This window comes from Heterodontus francisci, chromosome 13, assembly GCF_036365525.1.
Source record: "Heterodontus francisci isolate sHetFra1 chromosome 13, sHetFra1.hap1, whole genome shotgun sequence".
NCBI classification, from domain to species: domain Eukaryota; kingdom Metazoa; phylum Chordata; class Chondrichthyes; order Heterodontiformes; family Heterodontidae; genus Heterodontus; species Heterodontus francisci.
In genome coordinates, this window is record NC_090383.1 from 84,266,937 (window position 1) to 84,290,728 (window position 23,792).

General features: G+C 41.8%; 1 protein-coding gene across 1 annotated transcript in view; it reads right to left on the minus strand.

The window, feature by feature from the left end:
* Positions 1-14,956, minus strand: part of LOC137376466 (TNF receptor-associated factor 5-like) — a 72,677-nt gene extending 57,721 nt beyond the window's left edge. The window contains exon 1 of the mRNA XM_068045089.1: positions 14,822-14,956. The gene's annotated coding sequence lies outside the window, so the exon portion shown is untranslated. The remainder of the gene's footprint in view (positions 1-14,821) is intronic.
* Positions 14,957-23,792: the final 8,836 nt, after the last annotated feature.

A 23,792-nucleotide genomic window follows, 5' to 3' on the forward strand; every position in this document is an offset into this window, starting at 1 on the left:
ATCGCCGTAGCCTACTGTCCAATAGCACAAGGGGTTATGGATTATGCTCATGGGTCAGCAATGCTGCTGTGCACACATCTCTCCTATGGTCAGGAGAACTTTAGTCACCCTCAGGATTCCCCCTCGTTTGCATTCTGGTGACTGCTGACCAGGAGACATGCCATCTGGGTCTATCTTTGGACTCATCTTGCCAGACCTAAACAGGTCATTGAAATGTTTCCTGCACTACACCCAGTTCCTCCTCAGCTCTCCTCTGCTGCTGACTTCAGGAGCCACCTCCATCCATGTCTTCTTGGTCAGCTTTTCAGGCTTTCTATTGTTGCTGGCAGGGAACAGGATCCTTCTCCATGCTGTCATTGCCTCCAGCAGCACCTTAGCTGAGACATCAGAAAAACGGGGGGCTGCCCTGGCACGGGGGCCCTCCCTTCCCACTGCCCTCTGCTCAGCTTCAGCCTCCATTCTCGGACAAACGGCAACCACAGCAATGCCTGCCGCTTGCCCTTCAAATCGGGCCCGCTCCTCCCTGCGAATTGGACAGCCAGTGCAATTATTGGCCAATTAACTGCTTTGCCAATTAAAATTGCAATGTAAGAATGCGACGTCAGGTTCCCGACCCTGGAATGGAAATCCCACCCACAGAAGCATTTATAGGAAATTACCAAGCAATTACCAATGACGCCTTCTTTCTCAGTATTTGGTGACTACTTGTTAAAACTTAAAAAGTTCTCAGAGTCCAGGTACAAATCAAAAGTTATGCAATGATTGTGGCCTCCAAAAACACAAACAAACCAACAACATTGGCAATAACAACACAAGCTATGAAAGGTTTCCATTCCACTACGTTCACCCCAGCACTTCTATTCCAGTCTCTGAAACATGAATGGATGAATTAATTTTTCCTGTCTTTTTAGTCAGCTTCTATCAAGTACTCTATTGTGTGTGAATGACAGAGAGAGAGCGTGGGAAAGGGGAGGAGGAAGATAATTAACAAGGTTCTGCCCAACACTTTAATGGCCAGAGCCTGATAGAACCTTCACTGTTGCAATTGAATCAGATGGTTTACATACTATTCATGTTTTTTTTTACTGTTCAGTTCACGATCCTTCCCTTGTATATACTAGAGTAAAAAATAGACTATCATAGGCCTTCATGTAAGCCTACATCGATGAATATTAGAAAGACAAACTAACTAGATGGTTACATGATGACACAAAAACTTCCTGGCAGAAGGAAAGTTGGCTTCTGACAAAGTTGAAAAATAAATAACTAGTAGCAAAGATTCATTATAAAAATAAAAACTGGTAGCAAAGATGGGGTCAAATATGCCTCCTTGAGATGTGTTCTGGGAGCATAATTTTAAGCCAATTAAAATAACATCCCATTACGTTAATCTTCTTTGTTGTATGTGGCAGTTATCACATACAATGGCCATCCTAAAACACTTTATAATATATGAACAATTTTCTGAAGTGCAGTCACTTTTGCTATTTGTGCACAAATTCCGTGCTCTTCTCCAAATAATGCCACAAAATCTTTTAAGCCACCAGAGCAGATGAATCTTTTGTTCAACATCTAATCTGAAAGACAACATCTCTGACAACAAGCACTCCAACTATACTGCACTGCAGTGACTCCCACCTCTGAGTCAGGAAGTTGTGGGTTCAAACTCCATTCTAGGACACCATATAGATTATGTCCTATGGTGGCGTTTGAACCCACAACTTCCTGTCTCAGGAGGTGGGAGTGTTACCAACTAAGTCAAGCTGACAATTTAAGATTTGAAACAATGTGCAATTACCTCCACAACGCCTTTAAAGGGTGGCATCTTGAATGCACAAAACTGTCACAAGCTCTGGGTGTACTGGAAACATTCCTATCCATATCCTTTGGTCTCGCCCCAGAATCTTTCGGTCGTTTGTTCTTTGACATTGAACTCTCAGGCTTTTATCGTTCTTAATCTAGTGCACCCAGTTATAGTTAATTCATCTCTTCCAGTGGTAAATGGAATTGCACTTTGCTAATGGAAGGATTCTACTCCTTCTTGTAAAAATTACTACAGGAAGTTTTGAAGAGTTGATTTTTGGGACTGCACGAAAAAAGAATTGGAATTTGTTCCATAATCATAAAGCAGCCAGTTTGACCTTGATTGAAGTACCGTTTGTTGTCTTCCTCTTCTACGCCTGCCTTTTCACCTGTCATCCCTTGTTTTGTTAGTTAGATGTACACTTCCAAAGGTTTGACTAGGACACTTCTGCTATAATTACTTTTATAAGTAACAAGTTGTCTTATGAATATATATTTTCTCTACCTTTTGGACAATTAATGCGAAGAGTTATGGTTACCAAAGATGTCCCTTATATTGGTTTAAATGCTTTTAAATAGTGCACGTTTTCCTGAAGTGAACACCACGTGGAATATTTATTCTAATTTCTCTTATCATATTAATATATTTTGACGTTTAGTTTACTTGTTTTAAAAATCAATCTGGGTGGGCCAGACCCTCAACAACACCAGCAACAGCAACTTGCATTTATATAGTGCCTTTAATGTGGTAAAATGTTACAAGGCACTTCACAGGAGCACTATCAAACAAAATTTGATACCGAGCCACAAAAGGAGATACTAGGGCAGATGAATAAAAGCTGTTTTAGCCACATTCACTATTTTTAGTAGACTTCTTTCTTTTTTTTCTTTTGGGCCTCCTTATCTCGAGAGACAATGGATACGCGCCTGGAGGTGGTCAGTGGTTTGTGAAGCAGCGCCTGGAGTGGCTATAAAGGCCAATTCTGGAGTGACAGGCTCTTCCACAGGTGCTGCAGAGAAATTTGTTTGTCGGGGCTGTTGCACAGTTGGCTCTCCCCTTGCGCCTCTGTCTTTTTTCCTGCCAACTACTAAGTCTCTTCGACTCGCCACAATTTAGCCCTGTCTTTATGGCTGCCCGCCAGCTCTGGCGAATGCTGGCAACTGACTCCCACGACTTGTGATCAATGTCACACGATTTCATGTCGCGTTTGCAGACGTCTTTAAAGCGGAGACATGGACGGCCGGTGGGTCTGATACCAGTGGCGAGCTCGCTGTACAATGTGTCTTTGGGGATCCTGCCATCTTCCATGCGGCTCACATGTACTTCTTACATAAAACATAGATAAAAGTACTTCATTTGTTTATTTACTTAACAAATGTCTCCAACCATTCAGTATGAAACTTTGCAGTCTTTCATCAATATTTGGAATTCCTGCATGTATTCAAAGGACGAGTCACATCTTAATACAGTTTCTAAGCTTTTGTCCAGAAGTTGCAAGCCATATTTTGACCATCAGAGTGATTGCTGAAAACATTGGCCTGCATTACGAGATGTGCCACACTCAGACCTGCTGCTGCAGGTCCCCTCTCTATGTAATGTTCTGATGTTTGCACTGTGCTAAAATATGGTAGTTTGCTCCTGAGCTTACCTCTTTGACTTACTTGGTTTGTTTGGTTAATTTTGTATGTAAAAACTCCCAGAATCATGGCACTGTCACTTGTAATGACCAGGTGAAAAAGGGGTCTAGGGCTCCCCTCGCAGTCTTTTCCTAGTTTGGCCGTAACAGGGTTTAACTTTTAAAATACAGTGTTTATAGCTTTCCCTCAGTGAATCCTTGCTCACTGCTCTCTACCTGTAATTGCAAAGAAATCAACCAGACAGGTTTTCTCAGATTTAAACAAGTAAGGTGTAAGTTTAAGCCAGCTCTAACACATTCAATCACTCTCTAACTCTCAATGTCTCTTGATCATCACTATTGACAAAACCTATCTGGCTAATTGAATCAGGGAATACTCCCATTGTCTCGTTTAGAATGCAAATATGCAGGCATATTTTCAGCCACCGTTCTGTGGCCTTTTTAAAACAAGTTGTGTTCTATGTCCAGTAACAGTTCAAATTAGTGTTCCTTATGACAAAATTAATATGTGTCCATTTGGCAGGTGTGGTTTCCATCACACACTCTTCAAGAGGAAGTACTTGATTGTAGAGTTATGGACTTCATGATACAAAGATCTTAAACCTTTCTGAAAGTCAAAGCGCATTAGATCCATTAAATATCCTTCCTCATTGACTTAGATGGCTTCTCAAAAAAAATTTACATTTGGGATTATGCTAATGTGTTTGCATGGAAACTTCAGCATAGCTTCACCTTGGCCAAACTGGGGCAGTATCCAGTTCATTCTGGGCGCATTTTGACAATACCACCCGAGCAGAAACTCCACACCAGCAATTAATATGTATACTAGCAGAGACCCCCAAAACATTTGCGGTCAAATTTAGTATACTTAATCAATTCCATCATCTCATCCACCCCTCCCATGCCACCCATCCATGCCATCCCCTCCTACCCATGCCATCCTTCCCATGCCACTTCCTCAGTCCCATGCCATCCCTCTCATGCCATTCCCACCATACTTCCATTTTGACCTTGACCTTGCAGTCAAATTAGTATACATAACCAATCCTATCATCTCATCCACCCCTCCCATGCCATCCCTATGCCATTCCGTACCTCCCATGCGATCCCTCCCATGCCATCCCCATTCACCCTTTCCCTGCCATTCCCATCCCATCCCCATCCCATGCCATCCCATGCTGGCAATCCCCATTCCTCCCATCATCACCTCAGCCTCGCTATTTTATGTTATATTATACCCCAGTATCTCTCTTATTTTATATTACGTTGATTATATTTACCTCAGTCTCTTGCAACTTTATAGTATACTGATTATATTTTGCCTTTGTTTCTCTCTATTTTTTCTTTACATTCTTCAATGCCAAACCTGTTTTATCCCAATCTCCTCCAAATCTTTCTATAGTCTCCTCCCCATGCACCAGGCAGCACCCAAAGATGTGTCTTTCCCATTCACCAGATGCCTTGTATTGAATCGAACAAAAAGGTCACTCAACACACATTGTACTTTAATGTTTCAACAAAATGTTATCAAATCAACCAACTGTCAGCTCACAGATGCAAAACTTCATTGGACCTTACAAAATACTCCACAAACCAAAACCTACAAACCCAACAGAAGTTGTCTTATTTTATAATGTGTTTGCCTCTGCGATCCCTATAATTACATTGACTAAACTTTACTGCAGTCTCTCTCTAGTTTATATATTTTACCTCACTCTCTCTGTATTTTACATTATGTTGGCTATATTTAACTTCAGTCTCTCTCTATTTGATATTACACTGATCACTGATTAAATTTTATCTCAGTCTCTCTCAACTTTATATTATAGTCTCGCAAGTGCATACTAAAGTGCATACATGTGGAAACCTGGAACATATCCACTCTAGGCCTGATCTCTCATTTGGAGCCAAATCTAAATGTCAAAAAAAAGTTTTCATTTGCACAACTCACTTCCCCTGCAGAGGAAAATGGGGCCGGTAAACTTTCTGCTGTGTACTGAATGCTGGCTCTGCAAACCAATTCAACCCACCGACCAATCAGGAAAGCACGGACAGAAACTACATATTATTACAATAGATATATATACACATATAAAAATATATACAGTTGTCTTAAAATACTAAAATATTAATATGTCAAAGGGCTTTTGCTGTATCCTGCTGTATCTCTATGACTATAGAAAAATGTTAGTGTCAGACCATCAAAACAATGCTGTAAACCAATTCAAACAAGAAGCTTTCTCTGGTACACATCTTTCTCCAAGTCTGACAATTGTGTCAACTGTGGTGCAGTTGGTAGCACTCTTTGTCTCTAAGTCAGAAGGTTGTTGCTTCAAGTCCCACTCCAGGACAGGAGCACAAAAATCAAGGCTGACACTCCAGTGCAGAACTGAGGGAGGGAGTGTTGTGCTGTTGGAAATTACATCTTTTGGATGAGATGTTCAACTGAGGCCCCATCTGCCCTTTCAGATGGATGTAAAAGATGCCATGGCACTATTTTGAAGAAGCGCAATGGGTTATTCCCAGTGACCTAGTCAATATTTACCCTTCAATCAACATCACAAAAACAGGTTATTTGGTCCTTATCACTTTGCTGTTTATCGGAGCTTGCTGTGTGCAAATTGGCTACATTCCCAAAAAAAAGGTACTTGATTGGTTATAAAGTGCTTTAGGACGTCCTGTGGTCCTATATAAAAGCACCTTTTTATGTTACTGAAGTAGTGAAACATTTCCAGCAAATACTATGCCATTTAACGAATTTGCATAAACATTTCCTTGAATCCTTTGTTCCCCCTTTGTACCGCATCGCAATTAGTATTAGTTAGACAGCAAAAGATATTCTCGGTTTCCAAGTTCGGCCTGAGGCGATATGAAAGATCTGAGCGTATTTTTTTCTACACTGAACTCAAAAGGACTCTTATTTCAATTGCGTTAGCTCTCGTCCAACTCGCAGTGGGGGGGGGGGGGGGGCGGGAGGAGTGTTTATTTTGAATGCCAGAATAGAATGACATTCGTGCGGACCCACAGGAGCAATAGGCTAAGAAGCGGTGCTTGTCTGCCGATCGTTCAGCAGCAGCCGGAGAGACTGAGGCGCCATGGGCGGATCATCGGAAATCCCCGCACTTTCCACCCGCTCCCAGAAACAAGCAGCAGCAGCAGCCCTCACCGCAGCTCCCACCACATCCGCTGCGCTCCAGCATCGTCAGCACATGGGCTCAACCCAAACAGCAGCTACAGCACCCAGAGCAGGGAGGGATACACACTCAGCACATCTGTCAACATCGGGGCAAATCCATAGGCAGGAATCAGCAACACTGCAGATCAATTCAAATATATGTATATTCCAGAATGATATATCAAAATAGGAGGCATGAATAAACATTTAATATGATTAATAAACAAAACGTCTGTCACTCCAAATATATGACAGCAGCTCTCACAAGTGCAATCAGACTTGAGAACATAAGAAATAGGAGCCTGTTTCGCTGTTCAATTAGCTCCGGTTTCCTCCCACATGCCAAAGACTTGCAGGTTGATAGGTAAATTGGTCATTATAAATTGCCCCTCGTATAGGTAGGTGGTAGGGGAATATAGGAACAGGTGGGGATGTGGTAGGAATATGGAATTAGTGTAGGATTAGTATAAATGAGTGGTTGGTGGTCGGCACAGACTCAGTGGGCCGAAGGGCCTGTTTCAGTGCTGTATCTCGAAATAAAAATTTTTTTTTTAAAAACACTATCCCCTCACAGAGGTGGCCATCCAACTTCCTCTCGAATCCCTTAATTCCCTTAGATTCAAAGAATCTATCGATTTCTGTCTTGAATATACTCAATGACTGCTGTCCCAGGTAGAGAATTCTAAAGATTCACAATCCTTTAAGTGGAGAGCTCAGCCCTAAATAGTTGGCCCTTTATTCTGAGACTGTGACTCCCTAGTTCTGGATTACCCAGCTGGGGGAAACAGCATCCCATAACTTAATTTGCGGCTACCACACTGAAACAAAAACAGTATTGGTTTACTTTAAGTTGCTGTAGTGCAAAAATACCCTTCAAAAAGAGGATACTCTCGATGATTTTGTTGAATAGAATATGTGTTAGGATAAATTGTCACTGTCAGATTAAATGTGGCATCCACAAATCTCATAATATGCTTTGATCTATGTTTATGATTTTTGTGTGCTCTGAGTATAGATATTAGGATAAGATCAAATGGCTGGAAGAGCCTTTCCCACAAAGCCAATCTTGTAATCATTATTCTGACACCGTCTGTTGCCATTTGATCATCAAAGAGGATAGCGTGATGTCAGAACACATCTCACTCATGTATTTTGCAACAACTGGAATGAGACTTTGATACGTCCTGATACCACCAAAATCCTCTGATATTCCCTCATCCAACTTACCTGGGGTAAATCATTTTGAGTTTTAAAAAAAGAATCCATTGAAACACATCTCACTATTAAAAATCATAGTTTCATGTGTCTAAATGCATTTAAAGTTTAAATCATATCACTATTTCAAACTTAAGAGAATGGTAGGGTAAGTGTAAGGTTTTAGATTGTTGTATACGTTTTCTTGCAGATCAGCAAGCAACAATAAAGTTTTTTTTTTAAAGAAACTGATGGTGTTTCGTAATATGTATGGCAGTGGAGTTGTGATAATCACAGCTCGAGTTTATAAACTGTAAAAGCACCCAGTAATATCTTTGTTTTCCTTTTTTAAAAACTATCGGAGGCTTGCAGGAAAGCAGATCTGGTCATTTGTTTTTAATCTCTCAGATAATATTGTATTCTGTGTATGTAAGGTTGCAAATATGTTTCAGATGTTGCCTCAAGCCAGAGAAATTTAATAAGTACACTCTGCTTAAAAAAAAAAGCAGTGCTCTGAATCTGTCAATGCTACCTCCATAAAGCTTTTGAAATTTGTCCTCTAGAATTTCTTCAATTTATTTTGGGTAAACACCCGAATAGGTTTGGTTAGCTCCTGATAGAAAGGCATTCAGTCATTTGGGTATCTAAATGCTACTGATGTATCCTGAGAAAATGTGGGATTGCAACTAATTCCAGGTAAAATCACTGGGGTTCATTTCGTGTTTTGGGCAACGAACCAACAAAGTGTGATGTCCAGCCACCTATTAAGTCGGTGAAGAGAACCCCATGATTTTGAGGCTCTGGCCTCATTTAAATTTGGCAGGCAGTTTACTTGATTGAGGCCTTAGGATTATGTTGTGGCAGTTGGCAGCAAGGGGAGTTGTAGGAGGGGAATGCAAATGTGGAGGCTCCTCTGGAGCCCACAAAATAATTTAACATGTATCTTTGATGGGCCTATTCAGTTCCATTGCCTGTGGAAATAATTGAAGCTTGCATGGTGCAAACTTCAACTACTTCCAACAAAAAAATAGCAATTGCAGTCCTATTTACATCATATTATTCCATATTCCACTATAATATTCCAATCCTCCTTAGATACAGGGACAGTGCCAGAGGACTGGAGAATTGCAAATGTTACACTCTTGTTCAAAAAAGGGTGCAAGGATAAATGCAGTAACTACAGGCCAGTCAGCTTAACCTCGGTGGTGGGAAAGCTTTTAGAAACGATAATCCAGGACAAAATTAAGTCACTTGGACAAATGTGGATTAATTGAGGAAAACCAGCACAGAATTGTTAAGGGCAAATTGTGTTTAACTAATTTGATTGAATTTTTCGATGAGGTAACAGAGAGAGGGTCGATGTGGTCTACACAGACTTCCGAAAGAGGTTTGATAAAGTGCCATATAATAGGTTTATCAGCAAAGTTGAAGCCCATGGGATAAAAAGGACTGTGGTAGCATGGATACAAAATTGGCTGAGTGATAGGAAGCAGAGAGTAGTGGCAAACGGCTGTTTTTCGGACTGGAGGAAGGTATAAAGTGGGGTTCCCCAGGGATCGATATTAGGACCACTGCTTTTCTTGATCTATATTAATGACCCAGACTTGGGTGTGCAGGGCACAATTTCAAAATTTGCAGATGACTAAAAAGTATTATGAACTGTGAGGATAGTGATAGACTTCAAGAGGACATAAACAGCCTGGTGGAATGGGCAGATACGTGGCAGATAAAATGTAATGCAGAGAAAAGTGAAGTGATACATTTTCATGGGAAGAACAAGGAAAAGCAAGATAAAATAAAGGATACAATTCTAATGGGGATGCAGAAACAGAAGGACTTGGGGGCATATTTGCACAAATCATTAAAGATGGTAGGGCAGGTTGAGGAAGCAGTTAATAAGGAATATGGGATCCTGGGCTTTATAAATAGAGGCATAGAGCACAAAAACAAGGAAGTTATGGTGAACCTGTATAAAACATTGGCTCAGCCTCAACTGGAGTATTGTGTCCAATTCCAGGCACCACACTTTAGGAAGGATGTGAAGGTAATGGGGAGGGTACAGAAAAGATTTACGAGAATGGTTCCGAGGATGATAGACTTCAGTTACATGGATAGATTGGTGAAGCTGGGGCTGTTCTCCTTAGAGGAGAGAAAGTTGAGAGAGATTTGATAGAGATGTTCAGAATCATGAGGGATCCAGACAAATAGGGAGAAACTGTTCTCATTGACAGAAGGATCAAGAACTAGAGGTCACTGATTTAAGGTGATTGGCAAAAGAACCAACAGCAGCATGAGGAAAAACGTTTTTATGCAACGAGTCGTTAGGATCTGGAATGCACTTCCTGGGAGAGTGGTGGCGGCAGATTCAATTGTGACTTTCAAAAGGGAATTGGATAATTCTCTAAAGAGAAAATAATTTACAGGGCTATGGGGAAAAGGTGGGGAGTGGGACTACTGAGTTGTTCTTACAGAGAGTTGGCATGGACATGACAGGCCAAGTGGCCTCCTTCTGTGTTGTAACCATTCTATGATTCTATTTTATAAAGGGGCCTAGCAACTTTGAAATGGAGCCAACTGCACAGCTGCTGTTAACGGGGCAGTAAGGATACCAACCTCATTTTGAGCCTGTTACCATCTCAGTAATTCCAGATGAAGGCACGAAAACTGCCTCCAAGGCAAATATTTTGGGAGAAGTTGAGGATTTCAAGTTAACAACTTAAATTTATATAGCACCTTTAATGTAATAAGTGCTCTTCACAGGAGCATCATCAAACAAAATTTGACAACAAGCTACATAAGGAAATATTAGGACAGATGACCAAAAGCTTGGAAAAAGCAGCAAATATTAAGGAACAGCTGAAAAAAGGAGAGAGAGGCAAAAAGGTTTAAGGAGGGAATTCCAGAGCATAGGGCCTAGGCAGCTGAAGGCATACCACCAATGGTGGAGCAATTAAAATTGGGGGTGCAGAAAAGGCCAGAATTGGAGGAGCACAGAGATCTCAAAGGCTTGTAAGGCTGGAGGAGGTTACAGAGATAGTGAGGTCATGGAGGGATTTGAAAACAAGAATGAGAATTTTAAAATTGAGGTGCTGCTATATTGGGAGCCAATGCAGGTCAGCAAGAATAGGGGGTAATAGACGATGCAAGATATGTAGGATTAAGATTTGGTTTGACATCATATAAAGTTTTGTTCTTATTTTACTTATAGATACCTTATAGATTTGTACTGTAGCTAGATATACTGAAATGAGTAAAAGTTGTTCATTTCCTGGATGCTTTAGGGTTTGATTTGTCATGGTACAATTTTAGCCGACAGTGTGCTTTAATTGTTTGCTGAAACTATAGGATGTATAATTTGTGTATTTTCATGGCCATGTTAGGGAACAGTTAACCAAGGCAGTTTTGAGATAAGGAACAATGAAGACAGGATGAGAAACAAGTTGATATCCTCTGTTTTGTAAGAAAAACATTCTTTTTGGGGCCTTGTTCACAATAACGCTTATCATGCCATAATTAATCAGCAATGACAGTTTATCATGAGAAGCAACAATAAGATCTCAAACTTTTCCTTAGCAATTTGTAGAGTAATTTAGGATTGGAAAGAAATGACAAGGAAATAAAAGCAAAATAGTGCGGATGCTGAAAATCTGAAATAAAAACAGAAAGTGCTGGAAATACAGAGCAGTTCTGGCAGCAACTGTGGAGAGAGAAGCAGAGTTAACATTTCAGGTCTGTGACCTTTCATCAGAACTGGCAAAGGTTGGAAATGTAATAGGCTTTGAGCAAATGAAAGGGGGGGTGGGGGGGGAAGAAGAACAAAAGGGAAGGTCTGTGATAGGACGGAGGGCAGGAGTGTTTAAATGACAAAGATGTCATGGAATAAAAGGCAAAGGAAGTAGTAATAGCCATAGTAAAAGACAAAGCATTTGTCTAGAGTGTTAATGGCAGAATAATGAATAGCTGTGTCTGAAAGCAAAAGCATGAAAAATACATTTAAGACTGGCATATGATTTTTAAAAAATCATCAAAATGATAGTCATGGTCTGAAGTTGTTGAATTCAATGTTGAGTCCAGAGGGCTGTAGAGTGTCTAATCAGATGATGAGGTACTGTTCCTTGAGCTTGCATTGAGCTTCACTGGAACACTGCAGCAGACCGAGAACAGAATGTGGGTGTGAGAGCAGGGTGGTGAATTAAAATGGCAAGCAAGCGGAATATCAGGGGTCATGCTTGTGGACCGAGTGGAGGTGTTCTGCTAAGTGATCACCCAATCTGTGTTTGGTCTCCCCAATATAGAGGTGACCGCATTGTGAGCAGCGAATATAGTATACTAAATTGAAAGAAGTACAAGTAAATCATGCTTTACCTAGAAGGAGTGTTTGGGACCTTGGATGGTGAGGAGGGAGGAGGTAAAAGGGCAGGTGTTACACCTCCTGCGATTGCATGGGAAGGTGCCATGGGAGGGTGATGAGGTGTCGAGGTGATGGAAGAGTGGACCAGGGCGTTGCAGAGGGAGCGGTCCCTCCAGAATGTGAACAATGACAAGGTTATGTCTCGACCTGGGGAACGAAAATATGGTTGTACTGTTTAATTTCTCTGGATGTCTCCTGCTTAAAGATATTATGTGTATCAGGTCTTGGTCACGTACAATAAATGGAGAACGTTGCAAACATAATCTGGTATCAGGAATCGAACATGTTACAGGAAGGCATTAAAAGACAATTACATAGACAAATTTAATAATGTAAGCTTTTGAATTTTCTATATTGCTTGGAAACTTATTTTGGACATTATGAATTTCAGTTGTTAATTTTGAAAAAAACCCAGATAAATTTAATTAGTTCATTTGTGAACTGTGCTGGTGAAAGATTTTACATATTGTTTTCCAAGTATAAACTTGACACATGGGCCCAGAAATTGGATCATGGAGCCAGGCGGATGTCCTGGATGACTCTGGGCACCCTAAACAATTTGACATGCACACTCACCCAGACCGAGTCTGTATGCTCCACAATCTAGATTACCATATTAAAAGGGGCATATCACCTGAAATGGCAATCAGGGCCCCTTAACACCTATGCAAATGGAGTACTTATTGGTATTGCACGTCCCTTTGGAAAATTAGATTGCGACTGACCGCAGGATGTGGTATTCATGTTATCATCAGTTATCTGGGGCCAAACTCAGCCAAACCAGTGATCCTTAAAGGAACTGCTCGCAACATTTTTACTTATCCAAATGTGGAACCAGGAGCAGGAATTCTCCTGGATCCGCACTGAAACTACAGGCCACTGCTGGCCTCTACTCGCCCTCCCCTTGATCTCCACTTTCCCTTTCCAGACTTACTATAAGTCTGGTGTCTCCGCCAACTGATGTTCCTCCTTTTCACAACCAGTGCACGTACCTCTTGGGGTGTCACTAGCTCCCCCAGCAGGCTGGTCACTGCCTGATGGTGCAAGGAGACCAAGCTCATGTATCAGTTTTGCCATGGCGGTCGTTGTCACCACTGAATCACACTTGAATTTGGGCACACACCAATTTCTACGTCAATGTTTCCATCGTAAACATAGTCATATTGAGATAGGGTTTTGTCATTCTAAAATGTTTCACATTGTTCTGCCATTATAAATGGTATGACTTTAAAATGTTACAGTAAGTAACGTTTGTGGACAGAAGTGTGGTCTATACATACAATGTTTAAAAAATATTTGGATTCTGGTGAATTAAGTTTTGGAAAATGCATTTTCTCATCTTGCATTATAACTTTTCTTGCTATTGAAGGAGTATAATGGAAACTTATTTATTTGACAGTGATTTAATAGTTCCAGTCTTACCAGCTTTTAACAACTGCAGGACATAAAAATTCCCATCAAACTGGAAATTATTTTAAATACTCTGGTGGGAACAATCTCGTAATAACCTCGCAATTGCTAATGCTTTACATATCAATGTTATGAAGTGCAGCGGGCGCTTAATTAAAACCTTCAATTGCAAACTTCACCATAGTATCAAATATAAAACATGCTCCACAATGATTATAAGATAGATATAAATCACTCAAGCTTTGTTTTTATAGTTCATGTGAAACCTGCACCTCCAAGATATTTTCTGGTGTTCAATAATTAAACTTTGGGGAGAGAGGAGACACCAACTCATTAACTAGTCCGAAGCTGATATAACTTATCGCTAAATACACTGACTAATCCGCAATGTCATTCACTGGAGCTCAATAATCACCACTGGCAGTATTAGTAGATGAATTTATTTATGTGCTCATGTGACATTCCTCTGTTCACTATTTTAGCACAGGTGATGCAGAGTCAGTATTAAAATAGAAAACAAAAGGAATGGCCTCGAAGTATGCTGAGCTTTTAACCACTGATATCACCACCTACAATTTCTAGATTTACAGCTCAGTAATATTAAAAATAAACATGTTGTTAAACAACTACCCCTGCCTGATGCCTTTGGGGAAATTCAACGAACCCAGACATTTCTGAAATTGACATTTTGCTATGCTTCCTCCTTTCAGTGTTTATGGTCTGCCTGTCGCATTGGTCAGTGGCCGTGACCCGGACGGGGTGAAGGTTAAAAATCCAGCCGGGGGCGACGGAAGCAGCTGATCGCTCAGCCCGTATTCATGTGTTACAGCTCAGAGATAGAAGCGCTGCCAATCTGCACATTGCGTTTCTATTCGGATTGAACATAAAAGGCAAACACTGCATTGCCCGGATTGCACTCATTAGCGCCATTTTAACGGCGAGGGGGAAATCCCCAAAGTGGGAAAAGGCCTGAATTTCACTTAAACGGGTTATATTTACAACAGAATAAAAGTTTCAAGGTAACAAACAAGTCCAGGATCCAACATGTTTTCTCTTGCTTTAAATCACTCCTGAAATTAATCAGTGCATTTGGGGGTAACACTATAGACATTTATGACAGGTCGCCTGAGCTCAACAACGTCACTTTGTGTAAATTGACAGAAGGAAACTCGCCCCTAAACCATATCTTACCTCCCGGACCTGGTCGAGCTGGGCTTGGGGAAAGTGTTGCATTACAGTCGGTGCAGGGCCATACAGTCCGAGTGCACGATTACAGAAACACAGCGTTGACACATTGTACAGCACTTTCAGGAAGTGACAGACGCATCGCCTGGCTGCAACATGTCAAAACGAAACTGACTGTAAAGGGAAACTCGAGAATCACCCACAGCCAGCCTCTGGATTTCCAGTTGGCCATTTCCACTCCGCCTCTCCAGTTTTAACCATACTTAACAACTCAACTCAACCACCCATCATTTTTTTTTATATATACCTCCACGGGCATTTAGTGTCTACTTTTGCCATGAGCCGCATTTCTAAAGGGTGAATGTAAATTCGTCGCTGTAATTTCATTCTCCTATTAATCGAGGCACTCGAGCTCCACCATTGAGGTCAGAACACAATTACATACTGACTTAGGTGGTTTGCACTCCAAATGTGGATATGGGATTTATAATGAACTCTCTGCGCTCCGCGACCGTCTAAACGTTTCCACCTGGAAATGAGATTGCTTGATTCTTCATGTGCAACACCACAGGGGACTAATAACAATATGCACTTATATAGCGCCTTTAAAGTGGAAAAACACCCCAAGGTGCTGCACAGAGGCATAATAAAAAAAAAACTGGACACTCAGCCAAAGAAAGAGAAATTAGGAAGGGGGGCCAAAAGCTTCGTTTGAGAGGTGGGTTTTAAGGAGGGTCTGAAAGCTGAATGAGTTTTGGGAGGGAATTCAAGAACATGGCGGGAATAGGGGGCGAGGTGGCTGAAAGCACAAAATTAACTAGTTATATAATATTAATAGATTTCCTGGAGTTGCTCATGAAACACTCATTCTTCAGCATATGTTTGCTATCTTCTTGCTGTCGGCTACTCTCTGCTGTTTCGCTTGTTACTTTCTTTTGTCTTGTGTACTTCTTTACCTTCATTTTTATATTTTGTTTCTGTTTTCTTAGGCTTGTCTATATTTTGTTTTTTTCTTTCATTTGAGGTGTGGATGGTGTGGTGTAAAATTTTGCTCGTTCCCACTTTACTGAGAGGAACCAGTGAAGGCGATGCAGCATGGTTTGGGGATGAGGTGAGACTGGTGCTAAACAGGAAAAACATGGTGAAAAGAGAATGTCGCAGATGTCGCCTGGTCAGGGCTATGATGGAAAGTGAAAGGAGAAGCAGATGAGAGAGATCAACAGAAGTTTAGGTCTCGATGAAGTTGGAACTAGGACTTTGGCAGCAGTGGGAGGTGGATTGAAGCTGAGAGATGGAAGTAACCACAAGGAGAGAGAATAGTGTAAGTACAAAGTTGGGCAAAGAAATGGGTTAGACAGTAAGTAGGATTGGGAGCGTAGAATAAGGAACATAGGAATAGGAGTAATGGGGTGTCACTGCTATATCAGTTGTAGGGAAGCTTCTAGAATCTGTCATTAAGGAAAAAGTGACTGAGCACTTGAACAAATAAACAGATGAGAGACCGCCGGTGTGGCTTTGTTAAGGGCAAATCATATCTGACTAATCTGGTTGAATATAGATAAGGGAGCGTCTATAGATGTACTCTATATGGGCTTACAGAAGATACAGGATAAGGTTCTGCATGAGAGTTTATTAGCAAATTGAGAGCACATGGAATTGGGGATAGCCTTGTGACTTGGGTTGGAAATTATGTTGGGAGGTGGGAGACAAATATTCTCTGATTGGTGGGAGGTGTCCCCCAGGTGCCTCAACTTTCACCAAACGTATTAATGAATTGGATGAAGGAATCCAGAGTTGTACATTAAGTTTGCAGATGACACTAAGTAATGCAAATGGGAGCAGCAAGTTAGCAAGGGACATTGATTAAGTGACTGAGAAAAGCAATGGCAAATTGAGTTCAATGTGGCCATGTACGAGGTCGTCTACTTTGGATCATAAAGATAAGACAGCCAGAACACACTGACTCCTGACAATGCAGAGCATGCTCAGAGTGATCACGGATGTCATCAGTGTGTGCGAACATTTGCCAGCTTGCCAGTATGAATGCACGTGCATGGCATCACCATGCAATGACGTCCTCACCCCTCTATAGTCGTAATTGCTGCCACCATTCCCCCAAACAGTACTCCACTCCCACCATTCCTGCTTCAATTGCCACTTTCAATTTCCTGCTGACTTCCCTCAGCTACTCGCTCCTGCCCTTGCCACTTCCCATCTTGGCCGAATGCTCCCTGCCACGCCGACCGAAGAAACAGTGGGGGAATGGGCCGCCGAAGTGCAAGGCGGGGAGCGAGGGGTAACGGGGCAACGCAGGAGCAAGTGGCTGAGAGGAGGGAAGTGGTGCAGCCTGAAGTGAGCAGCCGGAGGGGAAGTGGTGAGGCCGGGAGCGAGCAGCCAAGGGGAGGAAGCGGCGAGGCAGGGTACAAGCAGTGAGAAGACGGGCGCAGGAGGGAGTGGTGAAGAGAAGTGCGATGGCAGGAGGGAGTGAGATACAGTTGGAGATGGGATGGAGGCGGCGATCGCAGCCATTGAGGGGATTTGGGTTTAATTTGTTCTTTGTTATAAAGTGAGCAGTGCCATTTTTAATACCAGCAGCTGCTTGAGACGTCGAAGACAGTGATGTTTCAGTGGATGAGACTGCATTTGCACCATCTAGTGGTTACGTTGTCAGCAAACGCAGCCAAGACAGAATTTACTTCAGTGCCCCATGGGAAACGTGTAACTTAGTCCTCATCACACAATGAATGGCTAAACCAGTTATGCAGCATATACGTTGAAATCTAGGCCCCTTGGACTTATTGGAGGAAAGATGGGGGCCATACTAGGGGGAATGACAACATATGAACATATGAATACGAAATAGGAGCAGGAGTAGGTCACTCGGCCCTTCAAGCCTGCTTCGTCATTCAATACATTCATGGCTGAACTGATTACTCCACATTTCCACCTACCCCCGATAACCTTCCACCCCCTTGCTTATCAGGAATCTACCTCTGCCTTAAAAATATTCAAAGACTCTGCTTCCACCGCCTTTTGAGGAAGAGAATTCCAAACACTCACGACCCTCTGAGAGAAAACATTTCTCCTCATCTCTGTCTTAAATGGGCGACCCCTTATGTTTAAACAGTGACCCTTAGTTCTAGATTCTCCCACAAGGGAAACAGCCTTTCCACAGCCACCCTGTAAATACCCCTCAGGAACTTATTTGTTTCAATCAAGTGGCCTCTTACTCTTCTAAATTCCAGCATATACAAGCCTAGCTTGTCCAACCTTTCCTCATAAGACAGCCTGCCCATTCCATGTATTAGTCTGGTAAACCTTCTCTGTGCTGCTTCCAACGCATTTACATCGTTCCTTAAATAAGGAGACCAGTACTGTACACAGTACTCCAGATGTGGTCACACCAATGCCCTGTATAGCTGATGCAAAACCTCCCTACTTTTGTATTCAATCCCCCTCACAATAAATGATAACATTCTATTAGCTTTCCTAATTACATGCTGTACCTGCATACTAACCTTTTGCGATTCATGCACTAGGACACCCAGATGCCTCTGCATCTCAGATCTCTGCAATTTCTCACCATTTAGACAATATGCTTCTTTGTTATTCTTCCTGCCAAAATGGACAATTTCACACTTTCCCATATGATACTCCATTTGCCAGGTCTTTGCCCACTCACTTAACCTATCTATATCCCTTTGTAGCCTCCTTATATCCTCTTCACAACTTACATTCCTACCTATCTTTGTGTCCTTCATCGCAGTCATTTATATTAATTGTAAAAAGTTGAGGCCCCAGCACAGATCCCTGTGGCAAACCACTCATTACATCTTGCTAACCAGAAAATGACCTATTTATGCCTACTCCCTGTTTCCTGTTAGCTAACCAATCTACTATCCATGCCAATATATTATCCCCTATACCGAGCTTTTATTTTCTGCAATTACCTTTGATGTGGCACTTTATCAAATGCCTTCTGGAAATCTAAGAACAGTACATACACCGGTTGCCCATTATCCACCGCACATGTAATTCCCTCAAAGAACGCAAATAAATTATTTAAACATGATTTCCCTTCAACAAAACCATTTTGACTCTGCCTGATTACCTTGAATTTTTCTAAATGCCCTGCTATAACATCTTTAATAATAGTTTCTAACATTTTCCCTAAGACAGATGATAAGCTAAGTAGCCTGTAGTTTCCGGCTTTCTGTCTCCCTCCCTTTTTGAATAAAGGAGTTACATTCGCGATTTTCCAATCTAATGGAACCTTCCCCGAATCTAGGGAATTTTGGAAAATTAAAACTAACGTATCAACTATCTCGCTAGCCACTTCTTTTAAGACCCTAGGATGAAGTCCACCAGGACCTGCGGACTTGTCAGCCTGCAGCCCGAAAAATATGTTCAGCACCACTTCCCTGGTGATTGTAATTTTCTTGAGTTCCTCCCTCCCTTCGTTAATACAGGGATGTTACTTGTATCCTCAATAGTGAAGACCGATGCAAAATATCTGTTCAATTCATCTGCCATCTCCTTATTATCCATTATTAATTCACCAGACTCACTTTTTATAGGACCAACGCTCACTTTGTTAACTCTTTTCTTTTTAAAATATCTATAGAAACTCTAGCTAGCTTTCTTTTGTACACTAATTTTACCTTCCTTATCAATCTTTTAGTCTTGCTTTGCTGTTTTGTGTATTCTGTCCAATCTTCTGACCTGCCTCCCATCTTTGCACAGTTATAGGCCTTTTCTTTAAGTTTGATACTATCTTTAATTGTTTTAATTAACCACGGATGGCAGGTCCCACCCTTGGAATTTTTCTTTCTTGTTGAAATGTATCTATTCTGTGTTTTCTGAAATATCCCCTTAAATGTCTGCCACTGCATGTCTATTGACCTATCCCTTAACCGGATTTTCCAGTTCACTTTAGCTAGCTCTGCTTTCATGCCCTCATAATTGTCCTTATTTAAGTTTAAAATACTGGGCTTGGACCCACTCCCTCAAACTGAATGTAAAATTCAATCATGATCGCTGCTACCTCGGGGCGCCTTAACTATGAGGTCATTAATTAATCCTATCTCGTTGCACAATACCAGGTCTAGTATAGCCTGCTCTCTGGTTGACTCCAGAATGTATTGTTCCAAGAAATTATCCCAAAAACATTCTATGTACTCCTTATCTAGGCTACCTCTGCCCATCTGATTTTTCCAGTCGATTTGTAGGAGAAAATCCCCCATAATTATCACTGTACTTTTCTGACAAGCTGCCATTATTTATTCCATTATATCCCGTCCTACAGTGTGATTAATGTTAGGGTGGCCTGTACACCACTCCCACAAGTGACTTCTTGCCTTTATGATTTCTCGTCTCTACCCAAACTGCTTCTACGTCCTGGTCTTCTGAACTTAGGTCATCCCTCTCTATTGCACTAATAGTGCATTCAGATACAGAGCCTTTAGTTGTGTCCTTTTATTATTTTTCTAACCTCTAGCCTTATCTGCTGATTTACTCTTAGATTTGTATGCTCTGTCCCTTCCTGTCACAGTCTGTTTATCATTTCCCATATTAATACCTTTCTCTCTTGCCTTGTCTCTACTCCTTAATTTACCATATCTTCGCAAATTTGATCCCTTGCCCCCACTATTCAGTTTAAAACTTTCTCTGCCTCCCTAGTTATGTGGCTCACTAGAACACTGACCCCAGCATGGTTCAGGTGTAGACCATCCCAACGTTACAACCACCACATTCCCCAGTACTGGTGCCAGTGCCCCACGAACCGGAACCCACTTCTACCACACCCGTCTTTGAGCCACACATTAATTTCTCTAATCTTATTTGACCTATGCCAATTTGCACATGGCTCAGGTAATAATCCAGAGATTATTACCTTTGAGGTTCTGCTTCTTAATTTGGTGCCTAGTTCCTCGTACTGACTATGTAGAATCTCGTTCCTTCTCCTGCCAATGCCCTTGGTACCTACATGGACCACGACGACTGGATCCTCCCCCTCCCACTGTAAGTTCCTCTCCAGCCCTGAGCAGATGTCCCGAACCCTGACACGGGGCAGGCAACACAGCCGTCTGGACTCTCGCCCTTTGCTGCAGAGAACTGTGACAATCCCCCGAACTATACTGTCCCCTACTACCACTACATTCCGTTTTTCTCCCTCCACTTGAATGGCTTCCATGGTGCCATGGTCAGGTTGGTCATCCAGCCTGCAGCCCCCACTCTCATCCAAACAAGCTGAAATAACCTGAAACCTGTTGGACAATCGCAAAGGCTGAGACTCCTGCAATCCTGCCCTATGGGCCCCCTTACCTACCTCAGCCGCAGCCAAGCTCTCCTGTCCCCGACCACTGACCAGATCAGAAGACCCTATCCTAACGGGTGTGGCCGCCTCCAGGTACAAAATGTCCAGGTAACTTTTCCCCTCCCTGATGTGTCGCAATGTCTGCAGCTCGGACTCCAGTTCAATGACTCTGAGCCGAAGCCCTTCAAGCCGCAAACATTTACTGCAGGCGTGTTTGCCCTGGATCACACTGGCATCCAGGAGCTCCCATATGCTGCAGCCGTGACATATCACCTCATCCCCTGTCCTGCCATCCTTAATGTGTTTTAATTAACTATTTAATTATTTTATTCAATTATTTATTTTATTTTCCTTTTTTTAATGTATTTTATTCAGTTTACCACTAGTTCCTTTGAGAGAGTAAGTGCTTGCTGGGAACAAAGGCATCAAAGGCAGAATTGATGTTGATAGTTCATCAGATCGATTGCTGCAGAAGTATTGTGGCGAGCTGAAGACTAGACAATTGGGAGTTTGAAAATACTGTTGTAAATGACTTCGGGGAAAGTTATTTCCAGGATCAGATGCAGAAGGAAATGAAGCTGGAAGAGCACATGGCCTGAGTCTGAGCAAGGGCAGCAGTGACTTCTATGAGACATGTTAGCTCCATTCCCATGGCACTCATATTCACCTCTCACATACTTTTTTATAAGAATATAAGAAATAGCAGGAGCAGACTATACGGCACCTTAAGCCTGCTCCTCCACTCAGTACGATCATGGCAGATCTTCTGCCTCAACTCCACTTTCCAGCCAGCTACCCTTGATTCCCTGAGAGATAAAAAGCTTCCTATATCAGCCTGTACTCAATGATGGAGCATCCACAATCCTCTGGAGTGGATAATTCCAAAGATTCACCATCATTTGAATGAAGAAATTTCTCCTCGTCTCATTCCAAATGGTTGACCCTTTATCCTGAGACTGTGCCCCCATGTTCTCAATTCCCCAGCCAGAGGAAACAACCTCTGTGTCTACCTGTCCAGTCCCTTCAGAATCTTGTGTGTTTCAATGAGATCATCTCTCATTCTTCTAAACCCCAGAGAGTATATGTCCAATTTGCTCAGCCTCTCATCACAGAACAGCCCTCTCATCCCAGGAACCAATCTAGTGAACTTTAACTGTACTGCCTCTGAGGCAGGTATATCCTTTCTTAATTATGGAGACCAAAACTGTGCACAGTACTCCAGGTGTGGTCTCATCAAAATTGCAGCAAGTATTCCTTATTCTTGGACTCCAATCCCCTTACAATTAAGGCCAACATGCCATTTGCCTTCCTAATTGTTTGCTGTATTTGCATGATAAAGTTTTGTGTTCCTTGTACGAGTACATCCAAGTCTCTCTGAACATCAACATTAAGAAGTTTCATGCCTTTTAAAAAATATTCTGTTTTCCAATCTTGCTACCAAAATGAATAACCTCACACTTTCCCACATTATGCTCCATCTGTCACCTTGTTGCCTACCTAACCTGTCTATATCTTTTTGCAACCTCCTTGTGTCCTCACAGCTTACATTCCCACCTAGATTTACATCATCAGCAAACTTGGATACATTACTCTCAGTCTCTTCATCTAAGGCATTCCTATAGATTGTAAATAGCCAAGTCTCCAGCACTGATCCTTGCGGCACTCCACTATTTATACCCTTCTAGCTTGAAAAAGCCACACTTATCTCTTCTCTCTGCTTCCTGTCTGTTAACCAATCCTCTGTTCATGCCAATATATATCCTCCAATTCCATGAGATCTTAGCTTGCATATAAACCTTTTATGTGGCACCTTATCTATATGTTTTGAAAATCTATGTATATTGCATTTACTGGCTCCCCTTTATCTACCCTACTAGTTACATCCTTAAAAAACTAACACTTTTTCTCAGCTGATATTAATTACCTTAAGTTCCTCACTCTTACTTGTATCTTGGTTACTCCCTACTTCTGGTATGTAATTTGTGTCTTCTACAGTGAAGCCAGACACAAAATATTTGTTCAATGTCTCTGTCATTTTGTCATTCCCCATGATAGTTTTTCCTGCCTCTGCCTTTAAAGGAGCAACATTTACTTTAGCTACTCTGCTCCTTTTTATATCCTCATAACAGCTCTTACTATCTTTAAACGTGTTTCCCAGTACTATAATTGGGAATTAGTCTTTTTTGTTAAAGCACTCAGAGCAATAAATAAATGATTGTACTATGAACTCTGTAAATACAAATTGGTGCTTTCCAGCCTAATAGAACATAGAACATAGAACAGTACAGCGCAGTACAGGCCCTTCGGCCCATGATGTTGTGCCAAACCTTTAACCTACTCTAGGATAAAACTACCTACATACCCTTCATACTACTATCATCCATGTACCTATCCAAGAGTCGCTTAAATGTCCCTAATGTATTTGCTTCTACTACCACCGCTGGCAGTGCATTCCACGCACCCACAACTCTCTGTGTAAAGAACCTACCTCTGACATCTCCCCGAAACCTTCCTCCAATCACCTTAAAATTATGCCCCCTGGTGATAGCCCTTTCCACCCTGGGAAAAAGTCTCTGGCTATCCACTCTAACTATGCCTCTCATCATCTTGTACCCCTCTATCAAGTCACCTCTCATCCTTCTTCACTCCAATGAGAAAAGC